The sequence below is a fragment of the Symphalangus syndactylus genome, chromosome X (genome assembly GCF_028878055.3).
Source record: "Symphalangus syndactylus isolate Jambi chromosome X, NHGRI_mSymSyn1-v2.1_pri, whole genome shotgun sequence".
In the NCBI taxonomy this organism is placed as follows: domain Eukaryota; kingdom Metazoa; phylum Chordata; class Mammalia; order Primates; family Hylobatidae; genus Symphalangus; species Symphalangus syndactylus.
In genome coordinates, this window is record NC_072447.2 from 120,949,558 (window position 1) to 120,968,757 (window position 19,200).

Below are 19,200 nucleotides of genomic sequence, written 5' to 3' on the forward strand. Positions count from 1 at the left end.
CTGATAAAAATAGGTAGAGTTAGGCCTTACCTATAGGTCTCCAAAACCCATATTTTTATCTACCATATGATGTGGTCTTTCCTCATACCTCAGGATATCATCAATCACACACTGTAATGGAGTCAGCCAGGCTGGCTTCCAGTGAGCATGCCCTTTCTACTTGTCAACCCTCTTATGAAGGAAAATTGGCAAGCCACATGTAGAAGAATGAAATTGGATCATCATCTCTCACCTGTTCAAAATAAGGTCGGAAGAGGGAGAGGATCAAAACAAATAACTATTGGGACTAGGCTTAGTACCTGGGTGCCAAAATAATCTGTATGACAAACTCCTGTGACACAAGTTTACCTATATAACAAACCTGCACGTCTACCCCGAACCTAAAATAAAGGTTTTGTTTTTTTTTTAAATGAGCTGAAGGGAAGGAGAAAATTATAGACTATTTTCTCAAAGGGTTTAGTAGCAGAGGGAAGGACAATGGATAGTCTGATAAGTGAGGAAGATTCAGGGCTGAGGGAAGATTTTTGTTTTGTTTTTATTTTGAAGGCATATAGGCTTTGGTTAATTGTAGGCAGAGAACAAAGACCCAGTGAAAAGGAAGTAATTGGAGATATAGGAGAGAAAAGAATAACTAATAGAGCACAGTTTTTTTTGTGGAAGATAATGAACATAGTGGCTGGCTTCATCATAAGGGGGGAACATCAAAATATTTTAACTCATTTTGCATTCAGTCACATAGAATCTTCATCACAAAACTATTCAGCAACGGCTATCACTAGAGCAAACCCTAATCTAGGATCTCACTGCTTTATATCTGAGAGACTGCAATGGCCTTGTAATTACATTCCTTCTCTATAATCTTGTCCAATCAAAATTGTCCCTGCATGTTGGCTAGTGGAGTTCTCTTCCAAAATCTTTCCTAGAAACAATCCCATATATGGCCCCTTCTTTCTGATCTCTGATTTTAGCTTGGTATCTTAACTTTTCGGTATGGATAAGGATTTGAGTTGTTACTACTCCTTTTAAGTCTAGATTCCTTTACAGTTTCCATTATCAGAAGATACCATGTAACTCTTCTTTTTCTTTTTTATTATTATTATTATACTTTAAGTTTTAGGGTACATGTGCACAAGGTACAGGTTTGTTACATATGTATCCATGTGCCGTGTTGGAGTGCTGCACCCATTAACTCATCATTTAGCATTAGGTATATCTCCTAATGCTGTCCCTCCCCCCTCCCCCCACCCCACAACAGTCCCTGAAGTGTGATGTTCCCCTTCCTGTGTCCATGTGTTCTCATTGTTCAATTCCCACCTATGAGTGAGAACATGCGGTGTTTGGTTTTTTGTCCTTGCGACAGTTTACTGAGAATGATGATTTCCAGTTTCATCCATGTCCCTACAAAGGACATGAACTCATCATTTTTTACAGCTGCATAGTATTCCATGGTGTATACGTGCCACATTTTCTTAATCCAGTCTATCGTTGTTGGACATTTGGGTTGGTTACAGCTCTTTGCTATTGTGAATAGTGCCGCAATAAACATACGTGTGCATGTGTCTTTATAGCAGCATGATTTATAGTCCTTTGGGTATATACCCAGTAATGGGATGGCTGGATCAAATAGTATTTCTAGTTCTAGATCCCTGAGGAATCACCACACTGACTTCCACAATGGTTGAACTAGTTTACAGTCCCACCAACAGTGTAAAAGTGTTCCTATTTCTCCACACCCTCTCCAGCACCTGTTGTTTCCTGACTTTTTAACGATGGCCATTCTAACTGGTGTGAGATGGTATCTCATTGTGGTTTTGATTTGCATTTCTCTGATGGCCAGTAATTATGGGCATTTTTGCATGTGTTTTTTGGCTGCATAAATGTCTTCTTTTGAGAAGTGTCTTTTCATGTCCTTTGCCCACTTTTTGATGGGGTTGTTTGTTTTTTTCTTGTAAATTTGTTTGAGTTCATTGTAGATTCTGGATACCATGTAACTCTTAATTCTGTTGTGACTTCGGCATTTGACACAATGAAATTTGTTGCTATAACTGATTTTAAATGATGATGATGACATCTCTTGTTTTCTAACTAGATGGCAAGGATTGCTGCCAACGAGACTTTCTCTAAACAACTATTTATTTCAAAAAAAGATGATTAAGTGTGTAACTCTGTATGCCTGTGTGTTTGTGTATCTGTACGTGTGTGTGTTATGCCACAGACATAATTTATATTTGGTATGTTTATTCTCGTATGTGGGCTAATTGATAGCTTACAGGGTCCTTGTGTTTTTCAGTCTGTTGTTTTTGCTCTCAGCAAAAATTTACTCAGCTGATGAGGATATTTTGACAACTCTGCCTGTGTGTCCAGGAACTGCAATTTGGTATGAATTTTCTGGCTGAAATGATCTAATTTTAAGATATAAAATATTCCAAATTTATAAGGAAATGATGTAGGTAGCCTGATGCAAGGAATAACAAATATTAAGACTTTATACAGTTCCTAATATATAAAATCACACGGTGGAAACATCATGATTATAGCTTCCTTATTTCATTTGCGAATATTACAAATGTTGTTTACTAAAACTGCGTTCTAACAAAAGTTATAAAGAATTATAGTTTCCAGCTTGAACAAACAGTTAAATTTAATTCTTAGGAGTGTTTCAGTCAACATTTACAATGTATTTGTACCTTTAAGAATTCACATACTTTCTCAAATGTCTTTGTTTCTTGATGTTTCCAAATATACTATGCCCAAATAATTAATTTTCAACACAGTGAAAGTGTTTTGTTATTGTTTTACTTTTGTGTTCAGTACCCCATAATGGCCTTTATATAATTTAGTGTGATTCCTATCTCCTCATTTATTTCTCAGCTGATTTAATTTCTAAGATTCCGATCACATAAATAAATGCATACAGAATTTTATGGATAACTCATGAAAACAAATCTCTCTCTCTCTCTTTCCCTCTATCTCTCCCTCCCTCCCTCTATCCCCCCATGTGTGTATATATACAGATAGATAGATTGATAGATGGATAGATAGATAACACTTATCATCTGCATAGGTGTTTTGTGAACTTTAATATTTAAAAACCTGGAACTCAACTAACACAAGTGCTGAGCTGTAATTGTTTATTAAAGATGCCTTTACCAAACAAGAAGCCAAATACCACTCTGCACTTGCTGACAGAGAAAGCAAAACAATCTGCATTCTCCAAAAGTGTTGTGATTTAGCAACTTTCCTCTGCAGAATTGAGGCTGGCTTTATAGGATTCATTATATTGACCATTTTTTAAGTCTATTGCCAAGCAATTGAACAGTTGATATGATTTGGTTTTCTTAATGGCCAAAAGAACCAGATGGCTTGATTGGAATGATTACTGAAACAACCAATTCAACCCAGGAAAACAGTTGGATTAATGATGATGTGTTAACAACATCCAACTTCTCAAAGAGATAGCTAATGTAGAAACTTCAGAGCCTGATTTCTCAGATTTAACTAGCATTGTGAGTCTTGATGGCCAGCTCAGAATTAGTATTGTAGTGGACAACTTTAATTGGGGGTATTTTTAAGTTTTTCACAATGCAAATCAGCATTCTAAAGGGTAGGATATTAAAGGAGCCAGAAAGAGAAATAACAAATTGTTAGTGCTATTGAGAAGCTTTGCAAGCATGCCAAGCTAAAATGATGATGGGCCATGATATGAGAATCTATAATGAATTTATAGCACAAACATTGTGACTCATAAGCTTCTCACATCAGAGCAATTTTAAAAAGGTATCCTTGCAAATTGATACCTGTGATAGTTGTTCTTTTATATCCTAAAGTGAGATTTTACAAAGTATTAGGAAACTTTATAAAAATGAAAAACATTAACAGTTACAAAAGAAAAGGCAATATTACAAAGCAAAAAATTTGTATGTATTAAGGCTTAAGTATTCATCTAGTTCTATGACTTTTGGCTCAGTTATTACTGTGATGGCAATGTCTAGACATAGAATGTGAAATCAAGGGTTAGGGTTGGAGCAAATATTAAGATGTCTCTTGTTACAGTATCTCTTAATGAGAAAAATGGTGGGGGCTCATGATATCCTCAAACTTTATGAGAATCAAATTTCTCTAAAACTTCCTCTCCTTTTACATTTCCTTTTTCCCCTATAATAGTGAATGTTTGATAGTTTCATTACATTCCCTGAGCATTTCCCTTCCTTGTCCATATAAGAAGTGTTACCATCCAAAGGACACCATATTCCAGATATTTTCCTGAGTTTGAAACAGGACTGCATCTCTTGTCTCTTCATCTGAGAAGAGGAGCAACCCTGTTTTAGGAGCCTTTTACCAAGACTGCAGGGGGTAGTTTGTCAGATTCCTGTTCTTGGAATGTGAGGCCTAGACAAGAAAATATAAATTTGAAGCAGATTTTTTCAGAGATATTATCTCAAGGAATGAATTTATCCATTAATTCCACAAATATGTATCTATTAAATGCTAGGCATTGTGCTAAGTGCAGTGTATACAGTAGTTAACATGATAGACATGCTCACTGACAGACATTAATAGATTACTCTTAAAATATATTTGTAATGAAAAGTTTTTACATGAGCTATTTCAGAAAGGGTCAGGGTGTTATGAATGAATAATGGAGAGTTATAGAATGTTTAAATTGGTAACCAGGAAAAGTATCTGAGAGAGTGACATTTAAGCTAAGACCCGAAGGATGAGTAGATGTTAACCAAGTAATAAGTGGTAGGGGGAGAAATGTCCCAGGCAGTATGTAAAAAGGCTTGGAATACAGAGGCTCATGTAGCTCAAGGGCAGAGAGACCAGGGAGAATAGCTCAAGATAAACCTGGAGAGGCAGGCAAAGGCCGGGGATGCAGTAACAAAGTGCAACAAACTGAATGGCTTAAGCAGTATAAATCAATGGTCTCATAGTTCTGGAGGCCAAAAAAATTAAAATCAAGGTATCAATAGAGTTTGTTCCTTTGGAGGGCGGTGAGGGAAGGCTCTCTTCTAGGCCTGTCTCCTTATATTCTACCTATGTCTTTTCACATTGTCTTTCCTCTTTCCATGTGTTTCTGTGTCTACATTTCTTTTTTTTTTTAATAAGGATATCAGTCATATTGCATCAGTGCCTATCCCAACAACCTCACTTTAACTGGATTACTTCCATAAAATCCCCATGTCCAAATAAGGTCACATTCTGAGGTAGTGGAACTTAACACTTCAATATATGGATTTTGAGAGGAACACAATTCAACTCATAACACAGAGCTTTGACAGACATGCTACGCATTTTTTATTCTTTCCTGAGTGCCTAGGGCTGTCATAGACAGACTTTATTTTTATAAATGATTGCTCTGCTGTGTGGAGAATCTATTGTAGGGATTTTTATCAGTTTCCAATTGATGCTATGACAAATTAACATAAATTTAATGGCTTAAAAACCACCTAGTTATCTTACAGTCCTAGAATTCAGAAGTCTATAATATCTAGTTTCAATGGGCTAAAATCAAGGCAGAAGTCTTCATTCTGGATACTCTAAGAGAGAATGCATTTCTTTGTCTTTTCCAGCTTCTAGACACCACCTACATTTCTTTATTCATGGCTCCTTCCCCCATTTTCAAAGCCAGCAGTAGGGCATCTTCTCTCCTCTCTGACCTCAGATCCAGTCATTACATCCTCACTTTCTGATTCTCGTCCTCCAGTCTACCTCTCATATGGATCCTTGTGATTACATTGGAGCAAATTGAATGGTCCAAGATAAATCTCCCCATCTCAAGATTTTTAATTTTATCACACCTGTAAAATCTTTGTTACCATGCAAGGTGACATACACACGGATTCCTGAACGTCCTGGTATGTGTATGGAGGGGCATTATTCTGTCAACCGCAGTAGTCAAGAATGAAATTAAAAAGCCAGTTACAAAGGTATTGCGATTATCTAAGTGTGAGATGATGGTAACTTAGACTGGGTAGCAATGGAAATGGAAATAAGTAGTCAGATTGGAGAATTAATTAGGAGAAACTGAACAGGACTTGCATATATATATATGTATATATATATATATGCAAGTATATATATATATGCAAGTATATATATATATATATACTGAACTATAATTGATTTATAATGTCTCCTGATTATTGTGAATATCATATCTATAGTATGGAGTAGGAAATTAAAATATTACATTTTGAACATGTTCCTGTATATTTCTAAAAGTAGACATTTTTGCATCCAAAAAGTTTTGCTTCTTTGTTTATTTTGGCATAGGTAGAAATTTTATTTTTAACTTTTTGGAAGAGTTGTATGAAATAGTTTGCTCAGATTTTGAAACCTTATGAATAAATCATTTGAAATTGTCTACTAAATTTGCTATTTATCTCATTAAGTTTGAATATGAGAGAAAAATGCTAACAAATTGGAAAATAAAGTCAATTAGAAAATAAAAACTGGTTGTGTTCAAAATGCATCATGTGTGGGTGGCAGTTGAAACACTAAAAAAGTAATTTTCATGAGCAGACGACTGAACTTTGAACATGTTTTAAATGGCATTACAAGAAAGGAAACTGGATTTTAGTTGGAGGTCTCCAGAAATTACAATGGAGAAGACGGACACAGATAGACCTGTTGAGAAGTTCTCTTGACTGATTCCTATGGCCAAAAGCTCTGGAGGAATATTTAGGAGTGTGGAAAAGGAAAACAGAAAGTTATATGGGCATTCTTAGGCTAGACCATTACCACATTACAGATGTACCCTGAGGAAAATACAATACGTTAAAATAAAAACTTATTCATTTTATGAGGTTTGACACATCTCGAGAACATATCTGAGGATCACGTTAAATTAAAAAATCCCTTTAGAGGAAAGTGACATTAGCAAGATGGTGGAATAGGAAATTCTATCACTCATCCCCTGACAAAAACATCAATTTGAACAACCACCAGACAACAAAAATCCATTACAAGATACCCTCAATAAATGTAAGAAATTTATGTGAGAGAATACAGCAGATGGGTGGAACACAGAAATAAGAAAAGATACATTGAAGAGGGTAGGAAGGATAGTTTTACATTACCTATGTCATCCATTGCCTAAGCTTGAGCAATGCTGTGCAGGAAGAGATACCCTTCATGTAGGAGAAGAGTGAGGTGAGCACCTGACTTTGTTGTAGTGAGCCCCCAGAGCTTCAGGCTCCAGTACTTCCTCAGTGCCAGGCTGGCTCTCATAGCACCAGGCTTCAGGCCCACACTGGCAGGCTAGCCTCATGGCCACAGGCTCCAGGCTGACAGGCCCAAGTTCCAGGCCTGCCACAGTACCAGGTTGGTTCCCATGAACGCAGGCTTCAGGCTGGCCTCCATGGACCCAGGACTCAGGCCTTCCCCTACAGACTCAGACTCTAGGCCTGCTACAGCACCAGGCCAGACCTGTGGACCCAAGTTTTAGGCCTCCTCTCTGGAGTCTGGTGCCCGGCCCATTTCAGTGGACCCTGGCACCAGGATGTACCCTATGGACTTATGATCAGGACTATCCCTGTGGACCCAATCATCAGGATAACTTCAATGAGCCTTACTGTCAGGCTGGCCACCATGAACCCAAGATCTAGGCCTGCTCCAGTGGACACAGGCTCCAGGTCCACCCCTGTGGATGCAGGCACCAGGCCTGGCCACCTGCTAACCAGGGAACTAGGTCAGCTAGCCTTAGGACACCAGCAGCAAGCTTGCCCATGGACCACACCAGCTGGCCTACCCAGAATCTTTGGACAGGCTGACTTTACAGGGCTTTATTTGCTAAAGCCAGTCTGTAAAGACTATAAGAGGTGCCTACTCTTTCAAATGTGCAGACACCAACACAAGACCCCGAGAATTAAAAATAATCAGGGAAACATGACATTATCAAAGGAACAAAATAATGCATCAGTCACAGATTCGAATGAAATGGAGATCTACAACCTACTTGACAAAGGATTCAAAATAATCATCTTAAATAGCTCAGTGAGCCACAGGAGAGCACAGATAGCCAACCAGACTAAATCAGAAAATGAACATATGAACAAAATAAAAAAGTTCAACAGGGATATAGAAAGTATTAAAAAAGCCAAACAGAAATTCTGAAACTGAAGGACAAAATGACTGCACTGAGGAATGTCATACAGACATTCAGCAACAGACTTGATGAAGCAAAAGAAAGAATCAGCAAGCTTGAAGACAGGTTATTTGAAATTACTTAGGAACAAAACAGAAAATAAAGAATTAAAAATAATGACAAAAGCCTATGAGACTTATGGAATATCATCAAGTGAATCAATGTAAACATTATGGAAATCCACGAAGGAGAAGATAAAGAGAAAAAAAAGAGACAAAAAAAAGTAAAGAGATAACGAAAAAAAACTTTCAAAATATGGAGAAGAAAATGAACACCCAGATCCATGAAGCCTAAAGACTCCAAACAGATTAAACATAAAGATCTCATCACTGATACACAATATAATCAAATTCTCGAAATTCAGTGATTAAAAAGAGAATTTTGAAAGCAGCTAAAGAAAACAAAGTGACTCGTCTCATCACATATATAGAAACTCTCATAAAACAATCAGCTGATTTCTCAGAACAAACCTTGCAGGCCAGGAGAGAGTGGAATGACATATTCAAAGTGCTGAAATAAAAATACTGGGTGGGTGTAGAAAGATGGCAGAGTAGAAGGCTCCACTGGTCATACCCCCACCCTTTACAATAAACTACACACACACACATACACACACATACACACACACACACACACACACACACACACACCACCTTCATAAGAACCAAAAGTCAAGTGAGCACTCACAGTACCTGGATTTAACTTCATATTGCTGAAAGAGGCACTAAAACGGTAAGAATCTGGAATGACAGGTAGTGTGGGTGGGGTGTGGAGAGCATTTTTGTGCCCTAGGAAGAAAGGAAAACAGCAACTGTGAGACATTAAACTCAGTGCTGACCTTGTTATAGCAGAAAGCAAAACTAGACCAAATTCAGCTGATGCCCGCCTATGCAGGGAGTATTTAAACTAGCTCTAGCCAGAGGGGAATCATTGATCTCAGCAGACAACTTGAGTTCCTACAAGCCTTGCCACCTCAGGCTAACGTGTTCTGGGGCACCAAATAAACTTGAAAGGCAGTTTAGACCACAAAGATTGCAACACTTAGGTGAGTCCTAGAGCTGAACTAGGCCCAGAGACAGTGAACTGGAGGGGCACATGACCTACTGAGACACCAGCAGAAGTGGCAAAGGGAGTGCTGGCATCACCCTTCCCCTAACCTACTTAAGGAAAGCAGATGGAAAAGTGGAGAAGACTTTGTCTTGCATCTTGGATACCAGCTCAGCGAGAGCAGGATAGGGCACTGGTCACGGTTGTGAGGCCCCCTTTCCAGGCCCTAGCTCCTGGACATTTCTAGAAACATACTGGACCAGAAGAGAACATGTGGCCGTGAGGGTAAGAACTCAGTCTTGGCAGGATGCATCACCTATTAACTGAAGAACCCTTGGGCCTTAAATAACCAGCAATAATACCACGGTACTACACTGGGCCTTGGGTGAGACTCAGATTTGCTGGCTTCTAGTGATTCTCAGCACATTCCCAGTTGTGGTGATGATGAAGCAATACTCCTGCTTGAGAAAGTGGATGGAAAAGTAAAGGCGACTATGTCTTGCACCTCAGGTATGAGTTCAGCCACAGGAGTTAGAGCACCAAACAGGCTCTTGGGGTCCCCAATTCCAGGAGTTGGCCCTTGGATAACATTTCTTGACTTGCTCCCTGTGCGAGAGGAGGGCCCATTCTCCTGGAGGGTGAATCCCAGGTGAGGCAGCATTCACCACAACCTGAAGAACCCTTGGGCCTTGAGGGAACATCAGTGGAAGTCTAGCAATATTCTTTGTGGGCCTGACTTAGCAGTGGTCATGGAGTGAAACTCTTCTGTCTTTGGAAAGAGGAGACAAAAGAAGGACTATGTCTTGTGGTTTGAGTGCCAGCTCAGCCACATTAAATTTCTCTGCATACAAAGACTTTCCTCCTCTCATACATTCTGTTATTGAGGTAACAATTTACATCTCTTATATTGTGTGTCCATTAATAAACTGTTGTGGCTATAGTTATTTTTAGTAATTATTTTTAGTAATTTGACATTTATAGTAGAGCCAAAAGTGATTTGTGCACCACCATTACATTAATAATGTATTCTGAATTTTTTGTCAGCACATAGTAGGTATATATATTTATGGGTTATATATTTTGATACAGGCATGCTGTGTAACATAATCACATCATGGAAAATAGGGTGTCCATATCCTCAAGCATTTGTGCATTTGTCTTTGTGTTATAAAAAATCCAATTATACTCTCTTAGTTCTTGTAAAATGTACAATTAAATTACTATTGACTACAGTCATGCCTTGTACTATAATATGCTAAGACTTATTCATTTTCTCTAATTGTTTTTGTATCCATGAACCATACCCAAATCCCCATAAGCCCCACACCACCCTTCTCAGCCTCTATTGACCATACTTCTACAGTCTATCTCTGTGGGTTCAATTGTTTTGATTTCTAGACCCCACAAATAAGAGCCAGTATGTAATTTGTCTTTCCGTGTTCACTTAACCAAAGATGTTAAAAACCTTTATAATAAAAAAGTATACACTACTGATGAAAGAAATTGAAGAGAACACCAACAAAAAAAAAAATGGAAAGATAATCCATTTTCATGGATTGGAAGAACCAATAGTGTTAAATCTCCATACTACCCAAAGCAACCCACCTGTTCAAGGCAATGCCTATCAAAATACCATTGACACTCCACAAAATTTGAAAAAAGTATCCTACAATTTATATAAAACCTCGAAAGATCCAGAACAGCCAAAAATATCCTAAGCAAAATGTACAAAACTTAAAAAATCATATTACCTGACTTCAAATTATACTACAGAGCTACAGTAACCAAAACAGTATGGTACTGGCATAAAGACAGGCACATAGACCAATGGAACAAAATAGAGAACCCAGAAACAAATCCATACATCTACAGTGAACTCATTTTATTATTATTATTATTTTATTATACTTTAAGTTCTAGGGTACATGTGCACAACGTGCAGGTTTGTTACATATGTATACATGTGCCATGTTGGCATGCTGCACCCATTAACTCGTCATTTACATTAGGTATATCTCCTAATGCTATCCCTCCTCCCTCCCCCCACCCCATGACAGGCCCCGGTGTGTGATGTTCCACACCCTGTGTCCAAGTGTTCTCAGTGTGCAATTCCCACCTATGAGTGAGAACATGTGGTGTTTGATTTTCTGTCCTTGCGATAGTTTGCTGAGAATGATGGTTTCCAGCTTCATCCACGTCCCTACAAAGGACATGAACTTATCGTTTTTCATGGCTGCATGGTATTCCATGGTGTATATGTGCCACATTTTCTTAATCCAGTTTATCATTGATGGACATTTGGGTTGGTTCCAAGTCTTTGCTATTGTGAATAGTGCCGCAATAAACATATGTGTGCATGTGTCTTTATAGCAGTATGATTTATAATCTTTTGGGTGTATTCCCAGTAATGGGATGGCTGGGTTAAATGGTATTTCTAGTTCTAGATCCTTGAGGAATCACCACACTGTCTTCCACAATGGTTGAACTAGTTTACAGTCCCACCAACAGTGTAAAAGTGTTCCTATTTCTCCACATCCTCTCCAGCACCTGTTGTTTCCTGACTTTTTAATGATCGCCATTCTAACTGGTGTGAGATGATATCTCATTGTGGTTTTGATTTGCATTTCTCTGATGGCCAGTGATGATGAGCATTTTTTCGTGTGTCTTTTGGCTGCATAAATGTCTTCTTTTGAGAAGTGTCTGTTCGTATCGTTTGCCCTCTTTTTGATGGGGTTGTTTGATTTTTTCTTGTAAATTTGTTTAAGTTCTTTGTAGAGTCTGGATACTAGCCCTTTGTTAGATGGATAGATTGCAAAAATTTTCTCCCATTCTGTAGGTTGCCTGTTCACTCTGATGATAGTTTCTTTTGCTATGCAGAAGCTCTTTAATTAGATCCCATTTGCCAATTTTGGCTTTTGTTACCATTGCTTTTGGTGTTTTAGACATGAAGTCTTTGCCCATGCCTATGTCCAGAATGGTATTGCTCAGGTTTTCTTCCAGGATTTTTATGGTCCTAGGTCTTACATTTAAGTCTTTGATCCATCTTGAGTTGATTTTTGTATAAAGTGTAAGGAAGGGGTCCAGTTTCAGTTTTCTGCATATAGCTAGCCAATTTTCCCAACAACATTTATTAAATAGGGAATCTTTTCCCCATTGCTTGTTTGTGAAAGGTTTGTCAAATATCAGATGGTTGTAGATGTGTGATGTTATTTCTGTGGCCTCTGTTCTATTGGTCTATATATCTGTTTTGTTATCAGTACCATGCCCTTTTGGTTACTGTAGCCTTATAGTATAGTTTGAAGTCAGGTAGCGTGATGCCTCCAGCTTTGTTCTTCTTGCCCAGGATTGTCTTGGCTGTGCAACCTCTTTTTTGCAGTTTAAAGTAGTGTTTCCCAATTCTGTGAAGAAAGTCAGCGGTAGCTTGATGGGGATAGCATTGAATTTATAAATTACTTTGGTCAGTATGGCCATTTTCATGATATTGATTCTTTCTGTCTGTGAACATGAAATGTTTTTCCATTTGTTTGTGTCCTCTCTTATTTTCTTGAGCAGTGGTTTGTAGTTCTCCTTGAAGAGGTCCTTCATATCCCTTGTAAGTTGTATTTCTAGATATTTTATTCTCCTAGTAGCAATTGTGAATGGGAGTTCACTCATGATTTGGCTCTCTGTTTGTCTGTTATTGGTGTATAGGGATGCTTGTGATTTTTGCACATTGATTTTGTATCCTGAGACTTTGCTGAAGTTGCTTATCAGCTTAAGGAAATTTTGAGCTGAGACAATGGGGTTTTATAAATATACAATTATATCATCTGTAAAGAGAGACAATTTGACTTTCTCTCTTCCTATTTGAATAGCCTTTATTTCTTTCTCTTGCCTGATTGCCCTGGCCAGAACTTTCAAAACTATGTTGAATGGGAGTGGTGAGAGAGGGCATCCTTGTCTTGTGCCGGTTTTCAAAGGGAATGCTTCCAGTTTTTGCCCATTCAGTATGATATTGGCTGCGGGTTTGTCATAAATAGCTCTTATTTTGAGATACGTTCCATCAATCCCTAGTTCATTGAGAGTTTTTAGCATGAACTGCTGTTGAATTTTGTGAAAGGCCTTTTCTGCATCTATTGAGATAATCATGTGGTTTTATGATTGGTTCTGTTTATGTGATGGATTACGTTTATTGATTTGCATATGTTGAACCAGCCTTACATCCCAGGTATGAAGCTGACTTGATTGTGGTGGATAAGCTTTTTGATGTGCTGCTGGATTCGGTTTGCCAGTATTTTATTGAGGATTTTTGCATCGATGTTCATCAGGGATACTGGCCTGAAATTTTCTTTTTTTTTGTTGTGTGTCTGCCAGGTTTTGGTGTCAGGATGATGCTGGCCTCATAAAATGAGTTAAGGAGGCTTCCCTCTTTTTCTATTGTTTGGAATAGTTTCAGAAGGAACGGTACTAGCTCCTCTTTGTACCTCTGGTAGAATTCGGCTGTGAATCTGTCTGGTACTGGGCTTTTTTTGGTTGGAAGGATATTAATTACTGCCTCAATTTCAGAACTTGTTATTGGTTTATTCAGGGATTCGACTTCTTCCTGGTTTAGACTTGGGAGGGTGTATGCGTCCAGGAATTTGTCCATTTCTTCTAGATTTTCTAGTTTATTTGCATAGAGCTGTTTATAGTATTATCTGATGGTAGTTTGTATTTCTGTGTGATCAGTGGTGATATCCCCTATACCATTTTTTATTGTGTCTATTTGATTCTTCTCTCTTTTCTTCTTTATTAGTCTGGCTAGCAGTCTGTTTTGTTGATCCTTTCAAAAACCCAGCTCCTGGATTCATTGATTTTTTTGAAGAGTTTTTCGTGTCTCTATCTCCTTCAGTTCTGCTATGATCTTAGTTATTGCTTGTCTTCTGCTAGGTTTTGCATTTTTTTGCTCTTGCTTCTCTAGTTCTTTTAATCTTGATGTTAGGATGTCAATTTTCGATCTTTCCTGCTTTCTCCTGTGAGCATTTAGTGCTACAAATTTCCCTCTACACACTGCTTTAAATGTGTCCCAGAGATTCTGGTACATTGTGCCTTCGTTCTCTCTGGTTTCAAAGAACATCTTTATTTCTGCCTTCATTTTGTTATTTACCCAGTAGTCATTTAGGAGCAGGTTGTTCAGTTTCCATGTAGTTGTGTGGTTTTGAGTGAGTTTCTTAATCCAGAGTTCTAGTTTGATTGCACTGTCTTCTGGGAGACTATTTGTTATGATTTCCATTCTTTTGCATTTGCTGAAGAGTATTTTACTTTCAATTATGTGGTCAATTTTAGAATAAGAGCTATGAGGTGCTGAACAGAATGTATATTCTGTTGATTTGGGGTGGAGAGTTCTGTAGATGTCTATTAGGTCTCCTCGGTCCAGAGCTGAGTTGAAGTCCCGAATATCCTTGTTAATTTTCTGACTCGTTGATCTATCTAATATTGACAGTGGTGTGTTATAGTCTCCCACTATTATTGTGTGGGAATGTAAGTCTCTTTGTAGGTCTCCAAGGACTTGCTTTATGTATCTGGGTGCTCCTGTATTGGGTGCATATCTATTTAGAATAGTTAGCTCTTCTTGTTGCATTGATCCCTTTACCATTAAGTAATGCCCTTCTTTGTCTCTTTTGATCTTTGTTGGTTTAAAGTCTGTTTTATCAGAGATTAGGATTGCAACTCCTGCTTTTTTTTTTTGCTTTCCATTTGCTTGGTAAATATTCCTCCATTCCTTTATTTTGAGCCTACGTGTGTCTTTGCATGTGAGATGGGTCTCCTGAATACAGCACACTGATGGGTCTTGACTCTATCCAATTTGCCAGTCTCTATCTTTTAATTGGGGCATTTAGCCCATTTACATTTAAGGTTAATATTGTTATGTGTGAATTTGATGCTGTCGTTATGATGCTAGCTGGTTGTTTTGCCCATTAGTTGATGCAGCTTCTTCGTAGTGTCAATGATCTTTACAATTTTGTATGTTTTTGCAGTGGCTGCTACCGGTTTTTCCTTTCCATGTTTAGTGCTTCCTTCAGGAGCTCTTGTAATGCAAGCCTGTTGGTGACAAAATCTCAGCGTTTGCTTGAAATCTCTCAGCATTTGCTTGTCTGTAAAGGATTTTATTTCTCCTCTTATGAAGCTTGGTTTGGTTGGATATTAAATTCTGGGTCAAAAATTATTTTAAGAATGTCGAATATTGGCCCCCACTCTCTTCTGGCTTGTAGGGTTTCTGCAGAGAGATCCGCTGTTAGTCTGATGAGCTTCCCTTTGTGGGTAACCTAATCTTTCTCTCTGGCTGCCCTTAACATTTTTTCCTTCATTTCAGCCTTGGCGAATCTGATGATTTTGTGTCTTGGGGATTGCTCTTCTTGAGGATTATCTTTGTGGTGTTCTCTGTATTTTCTGAATTTGGATGTTGGCCTGTCTTGCTAGGTTGAGGAAGTTCTCCTGGATAATATCCTGAAGAGTGTTTTCCAACTTGGTTCCATCCTCCTCATCACTTTCAGGTATACCAATCAAGTGTAGATTTGGTCTTTTCATATAGTCCCATATTTCTTGGAGGCTTTGTTCATTCTTTTTCATTCTTTTTCCTCTAAACATATCTTCTTTCTTTATTTCATTAAGTTGATCTTCAATCACTGACATCCTTTCTTCCACTTGATCGATTCAGCTATTTAAACTTGGGTATGCTTCACGAAGTACTTGTGCTGTGTTTTTCAGCCCATCAGGTCATTTATGTTCTTCTCTACACCGGTTATTCTAGTTAGCAATTCGTCTAACCTTTTTTCAAGGTCCTTAGCTTCCTTGCATTGGGTTAGAACATGCTCCTTTAGCTCGGAGGAGTTTGTTATTACCCACCTTCTGAAGCCTACTTCTGTCAGTTCATCAAACTCATTCCCTGTCCAGTTTTGTTCCCTTGCTGGTGAGGAGTTGTGATCCTTTGGAGGAGAAGAGGTGTTCTGGTTTTTGGAATTTTCAGCCTTTTTGTGTTGGTTCTGCCCCATCTTTGTGGATTTATCGACCTTTGGTCTTTGATGTTGGTGACCAACCTTCGGATGGGGTCTTTGAGTGCATGTGCTATTCCTTTCTGTTAGTTTTCCTTCTGACAGACCCCTCTGCTGCTGGTCTGCTGGGGTTTGCTGGAGGTCCACTTCCAACCCTGTCTGCCTGGGTATCACCAGCGGAGGCTCAGTTGGAAATGCAGAAATCACCCACCTTCTGCATCAACCTCACTGGGAGCTGCAGACCGGAGCTGTTTCTATTCGGCCATCTACCCACTGTATGTTTTTGATACCTTGTTGAACGTCAGTTCAATATAGACTTGTGGATTTGTTTCTAGGTTCTCTATTCTGTTCCATTGAGCTATGTGTCTGTTTTTATGCCAGCATCATGCTGTTTTGGGTACCATAGGTGTGCAGTATAATTTGAAATCAGGTAATATGCTTCTTCCAGTTTTGTTCTGTTTGCTTAGGTTAGCGTTGGATATTCTGGGCCTTTCGTGGTTTCATATACATTTTAGAATTGTTTCTCTATTTCTGTGAAGGATGTCCTTTGTATTTTGATAGGGATTACACTGAATCTCTAGATCACTTTGGGTAGTATGGACATTTTAACCATATTGATTCTTCCAATGCATAAACATGGAATACTTTTCCATTTTTGGTGTCCTCTTCAATTTCTTTCATCAGTGCCATACAGTTTTCATTATAGAGATCTTTCATTTTTTCGTTAATTCCTAGGTATTTGATTTCTTTTTCACATTGTTCTGTGTTGACATATGGAAATGCTACTGATTTTTCTATGTTGATTTGTTTCCTGCAACTTTATTGAATTTACCAGTTCTAATAGTTTTCTTGTGGAGTCTTTAGGTTTTCCAAATATAAGATTAAATGATCTGCAAACAAGAATAATTTGACTTCTTTCTTTCCAATTTGGATGCCTTTTATTTCTTTCTCTTGTCTGACTGCTCTAGCTAGGATTTCCAGTACTATGTCTGATAACAGTGGTGTCAGTGGGCATCCTTGTTTTGTTCTAGATCTTAGAGGAAAGGCTTTCAGTTTTTCCCCATTCAGTATGATACTAGATGTGAGTCTGTCGTATATGGCTTTTATTATGTTGAGGTATGTTCCTTCTATCCCCAGTTTTTGGGGTTTTGTTTTATCATGAAGGGATGTTAAATTTTATCAAATGCTTTTTGAGCATCAATTAAAATGATCATATGGAGTTTATTCTTCATTCTGTTGATATGATGTATCACATTGATTGATTTGCACATGTGAACCATCCTTGTATCCCAGGGATAAATCCCACTTCCTCGTGATGAACAATCTTTCTAATATATTGAATTTGTTTTCATAGTATTTTGTTGGGGATTTTTACATCAATATTCATTAGAGATATTGGTCTGTAGATTCCTTTTATTGATGTGTCATTGTCTGATTTCTGTATCAGGGTAATACTGGCCTCAAATAATGAGTTTGGAAGTGTTCTCTCCTTCTCTATTTTTCAGAATACCTTGAGTAGGACTGATATTAGTCTTTCTTTCAATGTTTGTATAATACAGCATTACAGCCATCAGATCCCAAGCTTTTCTTTACTGGGAGACATTTTATTACTGCTTCAATCTTGTTACTTGCTATTGCTCTGTTCAAGTTTTGGATTTCTTCCTGGTTCAATCTTGGTAGGTTGTATAGATCTAGGTGATTTTGTTGTGTGAGCATCATAGAGTATACTTACACAAATCTAGATAGTATAGCTTACTATACATCTTGGCTATATGTATAGGCTACCATAGCAATAAAAAGGAATGAACTATTAATACACTCAATGACATGGATAAATTTTAAATGCATTACATTATATAAAAGAAGACTAAGAATACTGCACAGTGTATACTTCATTTGTATGACATTCTGGAAAAGACAAAACTATAGGGACAGTTAACAGATTAGTCATTGTCAGGGGTTGGGGGAGGGGGAAGATTTGACTACAAAGGAGCAAGAGGGATTTTATGGAAGTGATAGAATTGTATGCTTAAAAGGGTAAACTTTAAGAACTACATCCTTGTAATATTTAGCACAGCTAGTCTTTGAACAGAGTAGGTGCTCCAGAATATTCTAAGTGAAGGAGAGAAAGATTTCAAATGTTTGTAAGCCTAGAAGAGTAAGGCAATGATAGAGCTACTAGCAAAGGCAAAGAGTAGAGAAAGGAAGGCAAAGATTTAGCCAGACAGAACATGAATAGTGTGGTAGACTTGACCCACTGTGTTTTCCTTACCCCATTATATGCCACAACCTTTAGACTGAGTGAAAATCAGAGCCCAGTGCATCTGATATTAGGATTACCACCTACAGAGGGGAAACAAGAGACTATGCAAGGCTGAAACAAGTAGGATAAGCAACTAAAATCAGCAACATAGACTACAAGTCAGAACTGGGAACAAAATGACTAAAGAAAAAATCAAAAATGAAATGGCCACAAAATACAGTTTATTTTGTGTACTTTTTTTGCCAGGAAAGGCAAGAAATAAGGCAACATCCTTGAATAGCTTTATACAGAGAGAATAATCTGGAGTCTAAAACACAATACTTAATAACAGCAACTACGTTTGCATACTGCCTCTGCTTTCCAAACTACTTTCCCAGCCATTATCATGTTTGGTCCTTGTAGGATTTTAATTAGCAACATTATTTACATATTATACACACTTATCATTTGATATGATTTGTCTGTGTCCCCAGCCAAATCTTATCTTGAACTGTAATAATCCCCAAATGTCAAGGGCTGAGCCAGGTGGAGATAATTGAATAATGGGGGCAGTTTCCCCCATACTGTTCTCGTGGTAGTGACTATGTCTCGTGAGATCTGATGGTTGTATAAATGGGAGTTTCCCTGCAGAAGCTCTCTTGACTGCCACCATGTAAAATGTGACTTTGCTCTTCATTCACCTTCTGCCATGATTGTGAGGCCTCCCCAGCCATGTGGAACTGTGAGACAAT